This window comes from Garra rufa, chromosome 20, assembly GCF_049309525.1.
Source record: "Garra rufa chromosome 20, GarRuf1.0, whole genome shotgun sequence".
Lineage (NCBI taxonomy): Eukaryota > Metazoa > Chordata > Actinopteri > Cypriniformes > Cyprinidae > Garra > Garra rufa.
The window spans coordinates 8,699,876-8,719,635 of NC_133380.1; positions in this window are offsets into that span (position 1 = coordinate 8,699,876).

Consider the following 19,760-nt stretch of genomic DNA (forward strand, 5'->3'; position numbering starts at 1 on the left):
GTGTTCCTAGGTGTTTCCTTACTAGTATGTACTTCAATAATGACTAGTTTCTATTTTGAGTTAAGTACTAAGGGCCAGTTTTACTAAACAGGGCAAATTGGTGTTCAAGCACAATTCCAATGGGAGAGGAAAATTCAGTGTGTATTTTAGTGACAGTGCATACATTAAAGAACACAGATGTAGCCAGATCATTTCTATAATGACCAGCGCAATCTACCAAGAGCAGCGCAAATTATCGCCGATGTTAAATAATAGCGCAAATATTGGTAATTTGACAAACGCAATTGTTGCGTGATTCATTTAAATACTGTCCTCCCATAAATTTTGCATCTGAAAGGGAAACTCCTACACATGCATATTCAATAAGGTCAGGCGCAAAGAAACAGTCCACGGCTTTTCAGTGCTTATACTTCACGGCGCTTCTTTAGTAAACCCCGACAGTACTATTTTAACGCTGGCGCAAGCTGTTGTTAAATCTGGCCCTATGTGTTTATTAGAAACTAGCACTTATACCAGAAGTATTTAGCACTTGTTCATTACATGCTAATATTTGTGACTCTGGACCATAAAACCTTATTTATGGTCTTATTTAGCACGGGTATATTTGTAGCAATAGCCAAAAATATATTGGATGGGTCAAAATTGATTTTTCTTTATGCCAAAAAATCATTAGGATATTAAGTAAAGATCATGTTCTATGAAGATATTTTGTACATTTCCTATCGTAAATATATATAAAGTTGATTTTTGATTAGTAATATGCATTGCTAACAACTACATTTGAAGAACTTTAAAGGTGATTTTCTCTTTTCTCTCTCTCTCTCTCTCTCTCTCTCTCTATATATATATAATATTGTCCTATCCAAATTAGTACAAATTCACATAAAATAAATAAATAAAATAACTCAATTGTTGTAACATTTCTAATCTCACCAGACTATTAGGAATGGCTACTCTATAGTTACATTAAAATCCCGACAAGTAAAATTTTGAACATTTTTTAAAAAGTAATATGCATCGCTAAGAACACAATTTGGACAAATTTTCTCAATATTTAGAATTTTTTTTTTTGCACCCTCAGATCGCAGATTTTAAAATAGTTGTATTTCAGCCAAATATTGTCCTATCCTAACAAACCATACATCAATGGAAAGCTAAATTCAGCTTTCAGATGATGTCAAAAATTGACTCTTATGACTGGTTCTGTGGTTCAGAGTCACATATTAGTAACTATTAGAATTAAAAACACAAATAGACAAGACACTAGTTTCTATTTAATATTAATGAAAAATAAAAAAGCGCTAGAGACAGAATAGACACGAGTTAGTTTTAAATGATTAAGTGTTAAAACGGTTTGCCATACCTGCGATACCAGTCTGTACTGACGCAGTTCGGCATCATTTGAGCACCGACTGCCAGACTCCTCGTTTACATATAATAGCTAATATTAATTACGATCAAATATTTGTACAATAAGTTAAAAGAGCAAAACAAATATATTAAAAACATATTTTGTTTAAGTACGAGGTAAGCTCCCTTGCATTACAAATGCAAGCCAAAAATGTACTTTAAAAGCTCTAGAACAGTTTTGCATGATTTTTAAAAAATGTAAAGCTAATATTAGTATCTAACTCACCATGCTGGGTAGTTGACAGAGGTTGTCACGTTGTTTAATCCGTCACAGAAACTATAAAGTGCGCAGCTGTCGTTTGAAATAACATTTCAATGAATGGTCTCTCAGACATCTACTTTGACCAAGCAAACACATAGCAGCTTCAAACCCGAGTACCCTTGCTTCTTATAAATGTCAGCGTCTGTAAGGGACATGAAATCCACAGCCAGCTTGATGAGATTATTTGCTCACTGCGGCAATGCTCTCCTCATCTCGGATAATACGGCACCGACACCACACCTCCCTAAAGATTCCTCCCTCGTTATGTTATAGCGTTCATAGTTAGCTTCGGTTCCAGTCCTGATGCGCTGTTACGGACATCCTGCAGCGCCTAGCAACACTGTGTGTCCAATTAAAGCGTCTGTTTTTAGGCGGTACCCTTATCCTCCTCTACACGGGTCGTCATGGACCCCACGGAACGCTGGGTCCGCCCAAACCTACGTGACGTGACCAAAAGCTTGGTGAAGGACGGAACGGGGCACGTCGCTGTCCTGCAGAGACATAACTAATCGTCAGATATATGTGGAACTAATATGAGAGCATAAATAAGTTTCAAGTAGTTTACAGCAACTTTACATACATTATCTTTCAGTATGTCCCTATACTCGCCACGTGACTTGGCTAAGACTGCTAAATATTTAATATGAATGAATGTTGAATGACGATGCTTTTTTTATTCTCTCACCCCTCCCTCTTGCATCTTCCCGAAAGAAAATGTTCCACCTACTGGAGAGAGTTGTGTTTATTCCCTCTGCAATTACACTTACAGTATAACGTTCTTAGGGGATAGGAGGGTGAGCTCCAACATGATGGTTTAACCAGTTATAAATAAGTTATTGGGTGAAATATTACTCACCACCTTCCTGAGGTGATTATAAAAGTTATAAATGGTATGTAACTCTTTGTGCTTGACATTAAAGTCAAATATGGGTATAGTGAATCATGTAAATAAAGACTGAAATATGTGTTACTATTCAAGCCCAATATTGACACTATATCACTAAGTGCTCAGTTCATTCAAGGAAAGTGTACAGACAAATTACCATGCAGCAAATGGATATTCTTTATCGTTTCGAGATTTTAAGAGTGCGTGTCAGCAGTGAGGGTCAGAAATCTTACACGTTGCCTAATGTACCCTATATTTATAGAAACTGCACTTAATACTGCAATTAATTAGTCTGTCATGAGTCTGTACTTTAAGAACTTGACACATTGAACTGTTGTCAGTGCTCTCTCTTAAACTACTGCAATTAAATTATTCTGCTCTGTCCCAGGATAATAGGCATTTTTCTCAAATAGGGAACTGAATAGAAGCTGAAACACTTAAAGGGACAGTTCGTCCAAAAATGAAAATTCTGTCATCGTTTACTCACCTTTAAGTTTTTCCAAACCTGTATGAGTTTCTTTCTTCTGCTGAATACAAAAGAAGATATTTGGAAGAATGTTGGTAACCAAACGGTTGACGGTAGCCATTGACTTCCATAGTGTGGAGAAAAACACCATCAACTGTTTGGTCTTTAAAATATATTATTTTTCCAACAAAAAGAAGAAAATGCATATTTTCTGTACTTTTTTTTTTATCAAATAAAATACAGTTAAGGTCAAAAGTTTAGATTCACCTTGGAGAATCTGCAAAATGTTAATTATTTTAGCAAAATAAGAGGGATCATACAAAATACATGTTATTTTTTTATTTAGTACTGACCTGAATAAGATATTTCACATTAAAAACATTTACATATAGTCCACAAGAGAAAATAATAGTTGAAATGTGAAAAAGACCCTGTTCAAAAGTTTACAAATGCTTGATTCTTAATACTGTGTTGTTATCTATATGTTTTTTGTTTAGCGATAGTTGTTCATGAGTCCCTTGTTTGTCCTGAACAGTTAAACTGCCTGCTGTTTTTCAGGAAAATTATTTAGGTCCAACAAATGATTTGGTTTTTCAGCATTTCTGTGTATTTGAACCCTTTCCAACAATGATAGTATGATTTTAAGATCCATCTGAGGACACTGAGGACAACTGAGTGACTCATATACAACTATTACAGAAGGTTCAAACACTGACTGATGCTTCAGAAGGAAATATGATGCATTAAGAGTCTTATTTCATCTTCTGGAGAACATGTAATCTGTAGCTTCTGAAGGGCAGTAATAAATGAAAAAAAAGATATTTAGGCAAAATAAGAAAAATGTGGAAAAAAAATCTTCATTCTGTTCAAAAGTTTACACCCCTGGTTCCTAATGCATTGTTTTTTCTTCTGAAGCATCAGTGAGTGTTTGAACCTTCTGTAATAGTTGCATATGAGTCCCTCAGTTGTCCTCAGTGTGAAAAGATGGATCCCAAAATCAAACAGTAATTGTTGAAGAGGGTTCAAATATACAAACATGCTGAAAAACCAAAGAATTTATGGGACTTGAATGATTTTCCTGAAGAACAGCAGGCAGTTTAACTGTTCAGGACAAACAAGGGACTCATGAACAACTATCACTAAACAAGATAACACAGATGTGGATTATTCAGGTAACAAAACAGTATTAAGAATCAAGTGTATGTAAACTTTTGAACAAGGTCATTTTTATAAACTCTATTATTTTCTCTTGTGGACTATATGTAAACATCTTTTACGTTAAATATCTTATTCAGGTCCGTACTAAATAAAAAATAACATGCATTTTACACGTTTCCCTTTTATTTTAGTAAAATAATTACCATTTTGCAGATTCTGCAAGGTGTATGTAAACTTTTTTTTACCTCACCTGTCTCTACAAAGCCACTTTTTCTCTAAATATTGCAAATACCTCATGATGCAGCTTTTAAAATCGTCTAACTTTTGACTGCAGTCAGAAACAGAGCAATCAACATCATCAACTTTATTATTATTATTACACTGTCATTTTTGGAGCAACCCATAATAATCGTGAATTCTGGCTGGGTGTGTTTTATACTACCACTAGATGTCAGCACAAACACAGATGACATGACTCCTCTGAACATTAAATGGTGTTTTTCCCCCAGACTTTCCCGTGGCATATTTGTTGGCACCGAGTCAACAATCTGAAGGTCAATGAACAAACAAACCTGCACGTGTCTGATTGGAATATATTTGTACCTATAGGTGCAAACGTTTAAAACGTTGGGCGTGATCATGAGCCTATTATAGGCTACTTATAATAAAAATAGCTGATAAGACCAAGAACTTTGGTATTATATTGTAGACCAACGACGGCTAACTCAGTGCCAAAGTGAGCCTGCACTGTAGCGATTGGAAGTATGACTCATTTTGGGAATCGGTTCTTTCGAACAAACTGTTTAATGGAACTGTGTGAAAACTGCTTAATTTCCTTTTACATCCCCACATCCTTCATATTATGATACACGGCACATATTTATTTTAATAATTGTGTTTTTATGTCATTACATGCGGTACAACAATTGCAGACTTCATACTTTTTGTAAAAAAAAAAAAAACATTTAAAAAAGAGCAAATATAATTTAGGCTTACGCACTGCTAATTAATTTAAATCTATAGACTAAAAACGTTTTGTACGTTTATTAAAACGCGTTTAAAAAAACACCTCAAAGCTATTTGTAAACGAATTGAGATGAGTCTTAACCGGTTCGTCTGAATGATTCAAAAGATCCGAGTCAAAAGAACGATTCGGACATCGCTGTTGCAGTGATTGGCAGACGTTAGTCCAGCCCCCTTTTCCCTTCATCGTCCATGAGCTCATAATGCACCACAAACACAGTTAAACCCAGATGTTAACGGAGTGTTAGATAGAATCAAAAGAAGGATTATGGCTTCAGAGGCGATGGAATTGAATGGAGATGCTTATGTAGGACAGCCAGGAGAGGTGAGTGATTTTTAACATATCAGTATCATTCAAAACGGCCACAAAAGTATCCGCCAATAGGATGTTAGTGTAAAAGTTAACCCATTATATTGGTGTCTGTAATCCAATCGGGATAGACAAAAAAAAAAAAAAAACGTTAACCGAACAATATAACGAATGAGGATGGTTTGGTTTAGGAAGTCTGAACGCGTTTCTTTGGTTTTTGTATGAAATGACTTCTCATGTACATTTTCCTTCTCATACTGTATTTTAATGAATGCACTTGTGTGGATGAGTCGAACTGAAGGAGTATTGTGGTTTGGCCCATGGGGGAAATCTTATATAATTGCAGACCATGGGCAGATAGATGCTGCTTTCGACTGTCCAGGATGTTTGTTTTCAGTAGCGGAAGGAGTAAGTGGCAACCGGTCAACATTTAAGTTCACCAAAGGGGTTCAAAGTTTTAAAACAAACCTCTTATTCATTACCCTGGTGTTTCGCTTCACCGCGTCCAGACAGATGATGAGATCACCGAGACGTGAAATCCTCAACAATAGGCTGTGAAAGACGCTAATAAACTCTGTCAGATGAGAAGACACATAAATAACGTACATTACTGCACAGCGAAACCAACACAAACAAGTGTACCTTCAACAATATAGCATTTTCCTTCAATATTTAGTATATAATACAAGTATTCTGTATTGGTATTTATATTAATGTAATGTATGAAACACACCACCAATTTTTTTTTCCATGATTCTTTTTTTAATGAAAAATCCATCTTTTCACACTGAGGGATTCATATGCAACTATTACAGAAGGTCCAAACACTCATCGGTGCTTAGGGGAAAAACAGTACAATAGGAATTTGAAGATCAGGTTAAAAATAACTTATTTTGTCTCTAGGGAACATGTAAGTATCTACTGTAGATTCTGAAGGGCAGTACTAAATGAAAACAATATGATATTTAGGCAAAATAAGAAAAAATGTACACATCTTCCTTCCATTCAAAAGTTTTCACCCCCTGGCTCTTAATGCATCTTGAGTCCTTCTGAAGCATCAGTGAGCGTTTGTGTGAAAAGATGGATCTCAAAATCATACAGTCGATCAAATTCGGGTTCAAATACACAAAAACGCTGAAAAACCAAAGAATTTGTGGGAACTGAAGGACTTTTCTGAAGAACAGCAGGCAGTTTAACTGTTCAGGACAAACAAGGGACTTATGAACAACTATCACTAAAAAAAACCCGCTGTGGATCATTTAGGTAACAACACAGTATTAAGAATCAGAGTTCTTATTATTTTCTTTTGTCGACTATTTGTAAATGTCTGTTATATGAAATATCTTATTCAGGTCAATACTTATTTTGGTCAAATAATTAACATTTGACAGATACTGCGAGGTGTATGTAAACTTTTAGACTTCAACTGTAAACTTTAAAACCGTAACAGAGGGATTCTACATTGAGCTAGCCAAGGAGGGAAACAAAAATGTACAAAGTCAACAAAAGCTGACATCACATAACTCATATCATCTAGCAATAACTAAAGCATTTAATATAGTAGTTCCTATTGCGACCACTAGTTATTGGGTGGTTTATTACTTTCAGGGAAAATATATATGAATGTAAAGGGAAAAGTGTATTTTATATTTTCTCACCTTTTTTATTACGTTTTTCTTACACTTCCCTTAATATTTGCTCTGAAGAAAGTTGAGGTGAAGCGGTTAGAAAGACTAGAGGAACATCTTACCACCAGTGGATTTTGCTTGCCCAGCAAACAACCTGAAACACACAAATCAAACATATCATCACTTCTGTGGGCAGCACCGATGTTTTAAGACACTGTGTGTTTAGGCAGACTGAAAGGGCAGTGATTTCCATGTGGCTAATTTCTATGCCAAGTGGAAAGTGACGCCTCTACCTGCTTTGGTATGATGTAATATATGAGTAATATTATGTACAATTGCACTATTGATTGTAATTATAGTGCCACGGGTCTATAAATAGCCTAAGTTGCAATGTAAAAAAAACAACAACACATGAAAGTGTGAGAAAGTTTACAGTTAAAAATAAGTGTGAAATGTGTATGTACTGTAGTAGCTCTAGGTTTGTTGACCACATTACAGTTACAATCACTTTACCACATTGTTTCTGAACTAGTAACCACGGCTGTGCTTTGCAAGATACTTCATCGGTGACATTGTGAAGAGAGATGCAAGTTTTAAAAACAAGATTAACACATTCATTTTAAACAGTTATAGAATACATAATGTAATCCATTACAGTCTATCAGGGTTGCCATGTTGTTATTTTTATGAATGCTTTCTTTATGTGTATGAAAAGCGCAGCCAGGATCATTTTTTCTGCCATTTCCGGTTTGCTTATGTAAGCGTTTGGTTTTTAACAACTAATGGCAACCAATAGCAGGACGGCGAAAGAGGAAGAGACCCCAGGCTGTTACTTTTAGATAGCTGCCTCAGTTGTCTACGAAAAGGGAGTTGTTGCATCTGAGCGTCGTTGGGGTTCATGGAAAAAGGCAGTTTTTCTACTTACTTTGCCATTGCCACTCCCAGCACTGGCACAAGGGTTCTTATGTTGGGCAGAACCGTACCCAAAGTCAACACCTGTTTTGCACTCCACTGTAGAGCCTGGAGAATATTACTTGGGTATGCGGTGCAGTCAGTCTTAACCAAAGATGAGACATTTTCTGCCATGTCATAAACTTAGTCTGGAGGAATACATACATTTTTGTTAATACTGAAATCTGCTGCTTGGTTAGTAAGAGTCGAATAACACCAAGTAACTGCACTGACACCAGAATGACATTAGAGCAAGCTCACACCTGCAGCCTTGACCTCTCCTCTCCTATAATAGAGAAGAATAATGCTTTTGTGTTCACAGAATGGCACTGCAAGAGACATAAAGAGCTCTTGGATCATGGATTACATTACTAGCTGTGTATTATCTGGTTTAAAAAGAAAAAAGGATTTCTTGAGATAATTCTTTAAGAGGCTCTTCATGGTAAGACAAAAGTACAATGTGAGTTTGATAATGACTCAAGGACTCATAAGATATGTGGCTGGACGAGCAATAGACGAAAATACATTTTATGGGTCAAAATTAGCTATTTTTCTTTTGTATACCCAAAGATCATGTTCCATAAAGATATTTAGTCAGTTTCCTACTGTAAATATATTAAAACAATCATTTTTGATTGGTAATATGCATTGCTAAGAACTTCATTTAGACAACTTTAAAGGCGATTTTCTCAATATTTAGATTTTTTTTGCATCCTCAGATTCCCCATTTTCACAGTGTTGCGGAAAGTTACTTTTAAAAGTAATGCATTACAATATTGAGTTACTCCCTAAAAAAGTAACTAATTACGTTACTTGATTACTTTTTATAGAAAGCAATGCGTTACATTACTTTTGTGTTACTTTTTGAATCTGGGCAGGGCTCGCTTGTTTGTTTTTAATATAAAAAGGTCTATTTTTGGCTAATGTAAAAGCCTTTTTACACCAAAAGCCTCAGGCTTAGAGAAAAGTAAATTCACGTCTGTACATTAGACCGCAGAAGAAAAAATGTCAACTCTTTAGTAATAAAAAAAAGGAAACAAATGTTAGATTATCTTGAGTAATTTTTGCTTATTAGTATGGATGAATTGGATTATCGAAGGTCGGCAGTAAAGACATAAAATGTGATTAAATGCATAAAGGATATTTGTATTATTTAACTTATTTACTTATTGCAGGTTTGCGTTGAATTACACTGTTTTTATTCATTTTGAGGAATACTGTATCTGTTTTTTAGTGAGAACTATACTATATAACATCTAACAATTTCAACATGGGGACAGGAGAGCTTTTAATCAATAAAAAAGAAATATAACTTTTGAACTTTTGAATGTAAAACTCTATTTAAACGCATTAAGTGCCAAACATTCCATCTCTGAGTACGATTATAATTAATAATGCTTTGTGCTAATGTTTCAAAGTGCAGTTTTCAGAACGTCACAGAGAGGAAGTCAGATTTTTACCAAAAAGCTGCTTTAGCAGGATAAGAGTTCTTAAGCTTATAAGGAAGTAGTCAGTTATAACCAGAAAATTCCACTGAAGTCTCAGATGGCAAGCTGACATTGATACAATGTTGTACATCTTCAATGAAGTTTCAGTGTTTGATTAACATTGTAATATAGCTGAAATCTGAAAGCAAAACATGGGTGGAGACAGGGTTATTGAACATTGATTTGTTGTTGATGACCACATCATGATGAAGACATATCTCATCTCTGTGAAATTCTAATGGGTGTTACTCAATCACTAGGGTGTTTTCAAACAATGATGGGCATTTTTAACTGCTTTGCCTGGTTTGTTCTGATCCACTGGGGGCTTGGTTTAGGGTGCGTCTTCTAGTAAAGCAGTTAAGAAAACACCTATTGTTGTCTGAAAATGCCTGAATCTAAAAAAACAAAATATTTAGTAGAAAATGTATTGATTAAAGTTTTTTTAAGTGCAAGTGATGCATGAGCCAAAATATTACAGTCAGTGTTACGGAATTTAATTACAAAATAACTGTAACTGTAATCCATTACAGTTCTGAAAATGTTAATGATTAGAAAGTGGCTTGCATCGGAATATTTTCCTGCCATTTAAAGGGATAGTTCACCCAAAACTGAAAATTGCCCAATGATTTACCACCCTCAAGCCATCCTAGGTGAATATGAATTTCTTCTTTCAGATGATTACAATTGGAGTTACATTAAAAATATCCTGGCTCTCCCAAGCTTTACAATGGCAATGAATGGTGGTCGAGATTTTGAAGCAAAATAAACTGCATCCATCCATTATAAAAAAAAGTTCTCCAGAAGGCTTCAAGGGGGTTAATTAAGGCCTTCTGAAGTGCATCGATACATTTGTGTAAGACACTTTGTGTAACAGTTAGGCTTAGCCAAAGATTATGGATTACAAAGTTTAATCACAAATGCATCATTTTGATTTGCTTCTTAAGACCTTATTAACGCCCCAGAGCCTTGTGGAACACTTTTTATGATGGATGCGTGCACACCAGAGTATGTGAGCGGAGTGGAGCGGCAACAATTTCCCCTCCGCGCTCAGTGCATTTAATAATCGCTCCTCTCCAGCTCCACTCCGGGTTCACAATTTTCCGCTCCCGCTCCACTCCTCGCTCACTGATATCAGAAACACCGCTCCGCCTTCGCTCCGCGTCAAAACATTCAGAAATAGCCTTATGTTTTAAATATAACGGTCCTGTTCATAACACATATTAAAACAACAGGAGAGTTTGGAATAGTGTGCAAACTTTGTACCTACCACATACCAAGCTAATAACATTGTCAGCATTAAAAGAGTATAACTACTGCTTTATGCAGTGCAAGGTTTGTAATGAAAATAACTACATTTTCGTCAGTTATTTTACATATGGATCGCTGCATTTCTTACAGATTTCTGATAATTCGAAATCGGGTACCATTACATTTGTTTTAAGGCATTATTGTCACAGCGATTGCGTGTGAATAAGTGCTGCACATGTTTAAATGAGGCTTTCACCTGAATATATTCAGTATCTAGAAGGAACAAACTAAATCCTTGTGAACTATAATTTACCGCTCATGTCCATTCACATTATTTCTGATTTGAGTGATCCATCTCTATCAAGCTAAATGTTTAACATGTGAATGCATGCTTATTATGCAGTTATATTACGGACCGTTGGCATGAATTGTACTTATGATGGAGCGATGGTGGAGCGCACCTGGAGCGAGTGAAAACCACGACGCTCCGACTTTTCAAAAATCCGCTCCTCCCTCCATTCAAAATCACACCGCTCCACTCCGCGCTCCGCTCGCACTCCGCTCCGCTCACATACCCTGGTGCACACTATTGGACTTACACTGCCATTATAAAGCTGGGAAGAGCCAGGACATTTTTTAATATAACTTTGTTTGTAGTCATCTGAAAGAAGAAAGTCATATACACCTAGGATGATTAAAGGGTGAGTAAATCGTGAGGTAATTTTCATTTTTTGGTGAACTATCCCTTTTGAAAGCTGTTGCTATTCTGCTACTTTTCATTGGTTCTTGTTTGAATTTGCAGCTGCCAATTCAATTAAAAGATTCAGAAAAGAAAACAACCTGTCTGACAGTTGCCAACATAGCGAGTGATAAAAATGTAAATATAACAGTCAAAAATCACAACAATCTCAAAGTAAAAAGAGGTGCTGAAGTCTGATTTTGTGGTGGCTGTGCTTTGAAATTATATTATTATAATCCTAATTCAAGCGATGAAAGATTTTGAAAGTCTGGCAATAATCAGTGTTGAGTACTACTGTAAGGTTAATGCTGTACTGAACGAAACTCGCATATTTTGCTGATAATTGCTGCTGAAAATGGTTAATTATTGTCATGTTTTGGGCTGTACTAATCGGTCAGAGCTGGAAAAACGTTATAACCAATCAAGGGAAAGAATGCAAAAACCTGAGGAACAAAAGAGGTTTGGGGTTGGCCAAACTGAACCAGGATTTCCAGGGCAAGAAGCTTGACAGCATTTGTGTTCGTTCTAATTTCTGGTCAGGTAGGTGTAAAAATACTATGGTAATATCTTAATAAATACTGCTCGTTCGTGTCTCTTCCACCTATTAACCTTAGTTTTTCTCAAAATATTGCGCCCTTTCCTGCTTACTAAGTCCTTCCCTATATGATTCAGCAGCTTCCACGAAATTTTTCCTGTGGTTTAGACCGCATAAATTAGCAGAACAACGTATTCAGTAGTAAATTAATCTTGCAATCTACGTTGTTGTTTACATATGACTGTCCAATATGGCTGCACATCCAGGTAACTGACCAAATCGTAACATACTGTAAGTTAGGGATGGGGCCGATCCGATCCAGTATCGGTATCGGGTTCCGATACCAGCTTAATTAATGGATCGGAAATTTCCGATCCAACCTAGAGAAATTTCCGATCCAGAGTTATGTCTACGTACAGTGCTGTCTGCTGAAATGACTTCACAAGTGATCCCGGGCTAGGTGACGTGTCTGTGCTCCAATGAGACACTGAGAGAGATGACATGCCTCCTTTCAGGAAATCTTCAGTTTGCAGGTAGCAGTTTAGCATTGAGCGTCATACATGTCCGCTGTGTGGAAATACTTTACGGTCGGAAACGCCGCAAAGACAGCAACGTGCAATGTTTGCAAAGCCGTTGTTCCGAGAGGTGGCACCTCGTGGATTTATTTAGTAGATTAACTGTTAAATATTACCCATCATAGAGTAAAAGTTTATAATTTGTAGACTTCGTGCGTGTTATTTTCTGTTTTTAACGTTGCCGCACACACCTGAAGCGAGCACGCGCACAGAGAGAGAGAGAGAGAGAGAGAGAGAGAGAGAGAGAGAGAGAGAGAGACGTGATTCAAACTGCGCGATTCACAGACTGATTACTCTTTAACGTCTCTTGAACAGAAACATTCATACAAAGTTATGTTTAAATACCCGTTGTTTTATTCTGGTAACACCGTCGGTTATGTCTTCAGTGAACCGAAACAGCTGAGAAGGAGATGCGTGCCAGTATTACGTGCATTAGGCCTTAAAGAGACAGCATCCTATAAATACCTGCAGTGAGAAGCACTAGTTATTTATCAATGAATTATTAAATTTCTGCACCTGAATACTAGTATTATTGATTTTATTAGTAACTTTATGTTGTATTCATCTACACTTGTCATTTGTGTTAGTGTTCTTGTTTTGTTACTTATTATATTAGTTCAGCTAGTTTTTGCTGTGGATTAGAAGTACTTAAAGTAAGCATTCAGTAATTAATAAACAACAAACTTTTTTTGTTTTGTTTGTTTTTTGCTGATCCGAAAAGTGCACTTATTGCACTTTTATTCAAAATGTTTAACATTTGAAAACCTTATTTTGTTGCTGCTACACAAGCAAGAATTTACTGAATTTATGTTGATCAGATGCACATTGTTCTATTTATAGTGTGAATATTTATTTTTTATTTCAAATATTTGAAACCTTTTTGTTTTATGCAACAAGAGTGTATATTGCACTAGTATCTAGTAACCCTGTCTTGAAATTTAAATAAATATCAATTTAAACCCTTAAAGTTGCATATTTGTTTTCAGGATGGGATTTCTGCCATTTTCTAACCTCATACTTACCTCAAGTTGCTTTTTGGGAGATACTTAGACTTGCTTGTAGAGAAGTTTGTTACAGCCTCATAAAATCAACAATAATGATAATAGTCATAGTGATATAAAAGCAAATAGAGCTCTGGTATCGGAATAGTATCGGTATCGGCAGATATCCAAATTCAGGTATCGGAATCGGATCGGAAGTGAAAAAATGTGGATCGGTGCATCCCTACTGTAAGTGAATACCATCTATTACACAAATGAGAAGCATCCACCGAATAATGGTAGTAATAATTATTCATTGAGCTGTAGTTAACATCATGATCATCTGACTTGGGATTTGATGCAATCCTGTGCTCTACACTCTTAAAAATAAAGGTTCTTTGGAGCAAGGCCATAGAAGAACCATTTTTAGTTCCACAAAGAACCATTCAGTCAAAGGTTCTTTAAAGACCTATCTCTTTGTTACCTTTTTATAATCTGAAGAACCTTCTTTTCCCTTCTTTTTTAATCCTCACAAAAACTACATGTTGTTTGTGACAGATAAAGCTATTTTCTGACAGTTAAGAAGTAAATCTGCAGCTTATTATTTTATTTCTACACTAATGTTCCCATCCCATACTTTCATCCTGCGGGTAACTGCCATAACTCCAGAGGTGGCCACCTTCATCCAGTGTGTCTGGAAGTTTTCGGTGATCCTAAAGACCTTAATTAACTGGTGCAGGTGTGTTTAATTAGGGCTGGAGATACAGTCAGGTGAAAAAAATGTGACATTCCTATTTACAAATTTTAATTGTAGAAACTGTATTGATTTAGGGGTGTTGATAGATTTGATGAAATACAATTTAATGTTACTACAATAATAGATTTTTTTGTGCTGAGTAACACAAAAGTGAATCAAATTGTGTTTAACATTCAGAATGTGACTATGTATGACAAATAAATCGACTTGCTCATAGGTGACATCAGATTCAGATTTCAGAGAGAGGCAAAGAGAGAGAGTCTGATTTTTTAGTGTTTTTGTCCTTATTTAACTTCTATTTTTGAACGACTGATATTATGCAGCTTTTTGTCATTGTGTTTAACTGTTAAAATTAAAAAATAAAGTGACTCATCTGAAATGTTTTCCCCAAATTTCATCTTTTAAGTGTAGTTGAAACATTATTCATTATTCATAACATTGATTCAGCAACAGTATCATTGTTTTTTTAATAATTCAACAGTTTCAACATTAACCGAAGGCAAGTAAGTTATGTTGAACCATCATAACTTAACAATGTTGATTCAGTGACACTACTATTGTTTTTTTGATAATTCAGCATGTTTCAATATTAACTGAGGGTGAATAAGTTGATAATGTTGATTGATTCAATGACGTCATTGATTTTGTTGTTGTTGTTGAAATATCCCCATTGTTTCAGTAATAAAGCGGGTGCAAAAATTGTGGTAAAGTGATGTCACTTCACAACTTTCATTTGGCGCATTTCCATTACAGAATTGCGCAAATGTTGAATAAAAGTATTGGGAAATGACAGTGTTTCCATTAACCGATGTTACATGACTAAAACTTTTTCCTCTCGCGATCAGTCATAGTAATGGATGTTTGTGGGATTATTTTGGCTATATTTAATCAAATGCGAATTTGTAAATGCGAAAAAAAAAAAAAAACCTTTCCATTGCTGTTTTGCGAAATATTCCTTTTTCGAACTGCCTGAAAAAACTTTTTTGCGATATGTGGGAGTTTTTGCGCAATTGACGTGTTTCCATTAGGCATATTTTCAATTCACAATTTCAATTTTTTCAATTTAAGGGGTAATGGAAACGCAGCTACTGGCTGTTAAATAAAACCTTCCTATTGCTTCAACAATTCGAAAGTGATGTTGAACCAACAACACTTTGTAACATTAATTCAATGGAGTTAATGCCGGCAAATAACATTTCAGTGATTGCTTGCTATCTTTTGGGAATTCAGTTTGACATTTGAGAGGTTTCTGTGGTGCAGAAGTTTCTATAAGCGTAGCAATGACTGCCAATGACCCATACTACACTTTTGTTTAAACCAGTTGGAAGGAAATCATGTCAGGGTCAACTAACCACTTATCCACTTCCCTTCACATGCTACAGGCATCCTAAAGAAAAAACACAAGTGACTTTCAGTTCCTTCTATTATATGACCATAGATGACCCATGACTCAAATTTGTGAAGAATAGATACTGCAGGTCAGAAAACAACCATTGTGCATTGAGTCAAATTCTCTGCAAATCTTAAATATAACTTAAAAGCATATTGTGATGTACTTAAAGGAGTAGTTCACTTTCAGTACAAAAATTTACAGATAATGTACTCACTCCCTTGTTATCCATGATCTTCATGTATTTCTTTCTTCAGTTGTAAGGAAATTATGTTTTTTGAGGAAAACATTTCAGGATTTCTCTCCACCTAATGGACTTCTATGGTGCCCCTGAGTTTGAACTTCCAAAATGCAGCTTCAAAGGGCTCTAAACGATCACAGCTGAGGAAAGAAGGGTCTTATCTAGCAAAATGATGGGTTATTTTCTTAAAATAATTACAATTTATATACTTTTTAACCTCAAATGCTTGTCATGTCTAGCTTGGCAAGAAAACATTTGAGATTAAAAAGTATATAAGTTGTAAATGTTTTTAGAAAATAAATGATTGTTTCACTAGATCTCAGCTGTGATCGTTTAGAGCCCTTTGAAGCTGCATTTTGGAAGTTCAAACTCAGGGGCACCATTGAAGTCCATTATATGGAAAGAAATCCTGAAATGTTTTCCTCAAAAAACACCATTTCTTTACGACTGAAGAAAGAAAGACATGAACATCTTGTATGACAAGGAGGAGAGTACATTATCTGTAAATTTTTGCTCTGAAAGTGAACTACTTCTTTAAAGGTTGTATCAGCGATTTCTAGCCTGAAACATAAAGTGTCAAATTCAGCTGACCTTTCTTCACGATCCGCTCGCTACCTGCCCCATAAATTGTCTGTGAAAAAACCGCGTCTCTCTGGTCAGCCTAGGGTCCGAGATATGCCAAAAAACACAACACCATATCCGAGATATGGTGTTGTGGCCTTTCCTACTGGTGCAGGGATGTGAGGGAGGCGGAGCGAAAGTCCACAACACCAAACCCCTGACGCTGATTGGTTGGAACACTGTTTGTTTATCTGTGGAAAGGTTGGTAGTGCCGATTGTTTTTTTTTTGGCATATCTCGGACCCTAGGCTGACCAGAGAGACGCGGTTTTTTCACAGACAATTTATGGGGCAGGCAGTGAGCGGATCGTGAAGAAAGGTCAGCTGAAATTGACACTTTATGTTTTAGGCTAGAAATCGCTGATACAACCTTTAAGTAGCGGTGTGTTACACTAGATTAACAATCTGGTCCTCAAACAGTGTTTATATTAAACTGTCATATATATATTAGCGGTGGGCCGTTATCGGCGTTAACGTGCTGCGTTAACGTGAGACTCTTATCGGGCGATAAAAAAAATATCACCGTTAATCTATTCTCAAAGTTGGGTTGGGAGCTGGGTCTAAACTACGCAAGATATGATGACTTTCACCTTGATATTTTAGCGCGGATGACGTATACCTAGTCGAATTGCACTGTAGGGGGCGAGAACGAGTCTTCAACTTCTGTGAAATTACCACATCAAACGAGACGTGCTGACAATGATGCAGTTATGAAGCCGCTTCAGGGCAGGTGCGTTGCTAGACCCTTTTTACTGGGGCACGTGAGTTATAATTTACTTTGATAATCCCGAAATAAAGACATTAAACTATATGCAACAACTGAATTGACACTTCTAAAAGCAACGCAGTTTAACCCAAGACTATGCACGCAGATATCCATGCCGGTGTTCTGAAATATTCGGTGTCTGAGATTTTCTGTGACACTGGGCGGAGCTAGCATGAATATTCATGAGTTTCCCGTTCATGAGTTTCGTCTTAAAGTTGCACTCAAGTATTAGTGCTCCTGATTAAAAAAAATACAGCTTTCTGTAACGGAAATTAATTTCAGTTTCGAGCTAATATATGTACATATTTATTGTGCACAGACATTTATTAATTACATAAGAAATCCAGTTTATTGTTAGAATATGCATCATATAGGCTAATCAAGCCAACAACTCGTCTTTTTGTCATTTACTTATCGGTTTTACATTTGAGTGCGTTTTAAAAGTTGTACAGAATATACTTATGCATTTGATTTGGCACAATAAAGTTTGATTTGTGATCATGTACAACATTCAACCTTATTATTGCTGGTTCAGCTGTTAAATAAATTAAGATATTTTACTTGCTGATTTTTACTTTATTCACAGATGAAAATTAACTAAAATGTTGCATGGGCTATATTAATTTCCACTTTAAAAAGTTGGCATTTAATACAATCAAGAAAGCAAATGATTATCATCCTCCATGAGGTTACTTTGAAGTAACGTTAGCTTGTACTGTAGAATAGGACTAAAACATTGTGAAATAAAAGCTTGGATTCTGACTTCACCATTAATGAATTCATTTAATATTAAAGTCTGGATGAAGTTATGTGTGCTACCAACTAAGCCAAAAATAAGGAACGACAGAAATATCACAGGGGAAACTTTATTTTGCCATCAAAGATGCATTTACCAGCAATCAACAGTTTTACAGACTCTCAAAGTAAAACATCAGCACAAAACAAAATGACTTAAATATACCACAGCATTTTTTTTACAATGGCGTTTTGGTGCCACATGAAAAAAAAAAATCTAAGATTACGAGATTAATATGTCGATAATATAGTCGAAATATTATGAGAATAAAGACGAAATATTACGATAATAATGTCAAAATATTACAAGAATAAAGTCAAAATATTATTTAATTTAATAAAAAATGTGGGGAATAAAAGATTGGACGCCACAGACATTTTTGCAGAGCAGGTGAATTTTCACAAAGAATTTTGATAAGAATTGTCAAAGATTTTGAAAGATGAGACGTTTATATTATAAATGTTTTATATTACAAACAACGAATGCAATCGAAGCATACTGTCCCCGTGAGTACGACACAAGGTATTATTTCTTTAAATAATCCCACATACACTGCAAAAAAAAAAAAAAGGTTTTCTTACTTTTTTGTGTCTTGTTTATTTGCTTACCCCAATGGTAGATTATTTAGCTTTTTCTAAGCAAAAACTTAATTTCGACTTGTTCTTACTAAAAAAAAGACAGTTTTTTTTTACAATTTATTTTAAATTTTGGCTGAAAACAAGACAAAGTCTAAGTAAGAAAAGCATTTTTTGTAGTGTATATATTTGTAGTGTATTAAAAATAGTCAAATAAGAGAGCTAGCGCCCCCCAAAGGAATGTCCATTGGGTGTATGACCTGAATAAGTTGGTCCTGTTCAGTCTGTTAATAAATATCATATATTTTTGATATTAAGCTGTTTTCGCAAGTCAGCAAAACTGGCTCTTCCTCATCCCAGTAAAATGATGTGGCCGCTCGGAGGCAACAATCCGGGCCTTTACATGCGCAAAATAGGCTAACCTCAATATATTATATTTATAACTTTAATTTGTACGATTTAAATTCTCGAAACATTTCGACTTTATTCTCGTAATATTCCATCTTAATTATCGTAATATTTCGACTTTATTTTTGTAGTAGGGCTTTATTCTCGTAGTATTTCGACTTTATTCTCGTAATATTTCGACTTTATTCTCGTAGTATTTCGACTTTATTCTCGTAGTATTTCGACTTTATTCTCGTAATATTTCGACTTTATTCTCGTAGTATTTCGACTTTATTCTCGTAGTATTTCGACTTTATTCTCGTAATATTTTTACTTTATTCTCGTAGTATTTCGACTTTATTCTCGTAGTATTTCGACTTTATTCTCGTAATATTTAGACTTTATTCTCGTAGTATTTCGACTTTATTCTCGTAATATTTTGACTTTATTCTCATAGTATTTCGACTTTATTCTCGTAGTATTTCGACTTTATTCTCGTAATATTTAGACTTTATTCTCGTAGTATTTCGACTTTATTCTCGTAGTATTTCGACTTTATTCTCGTAATATT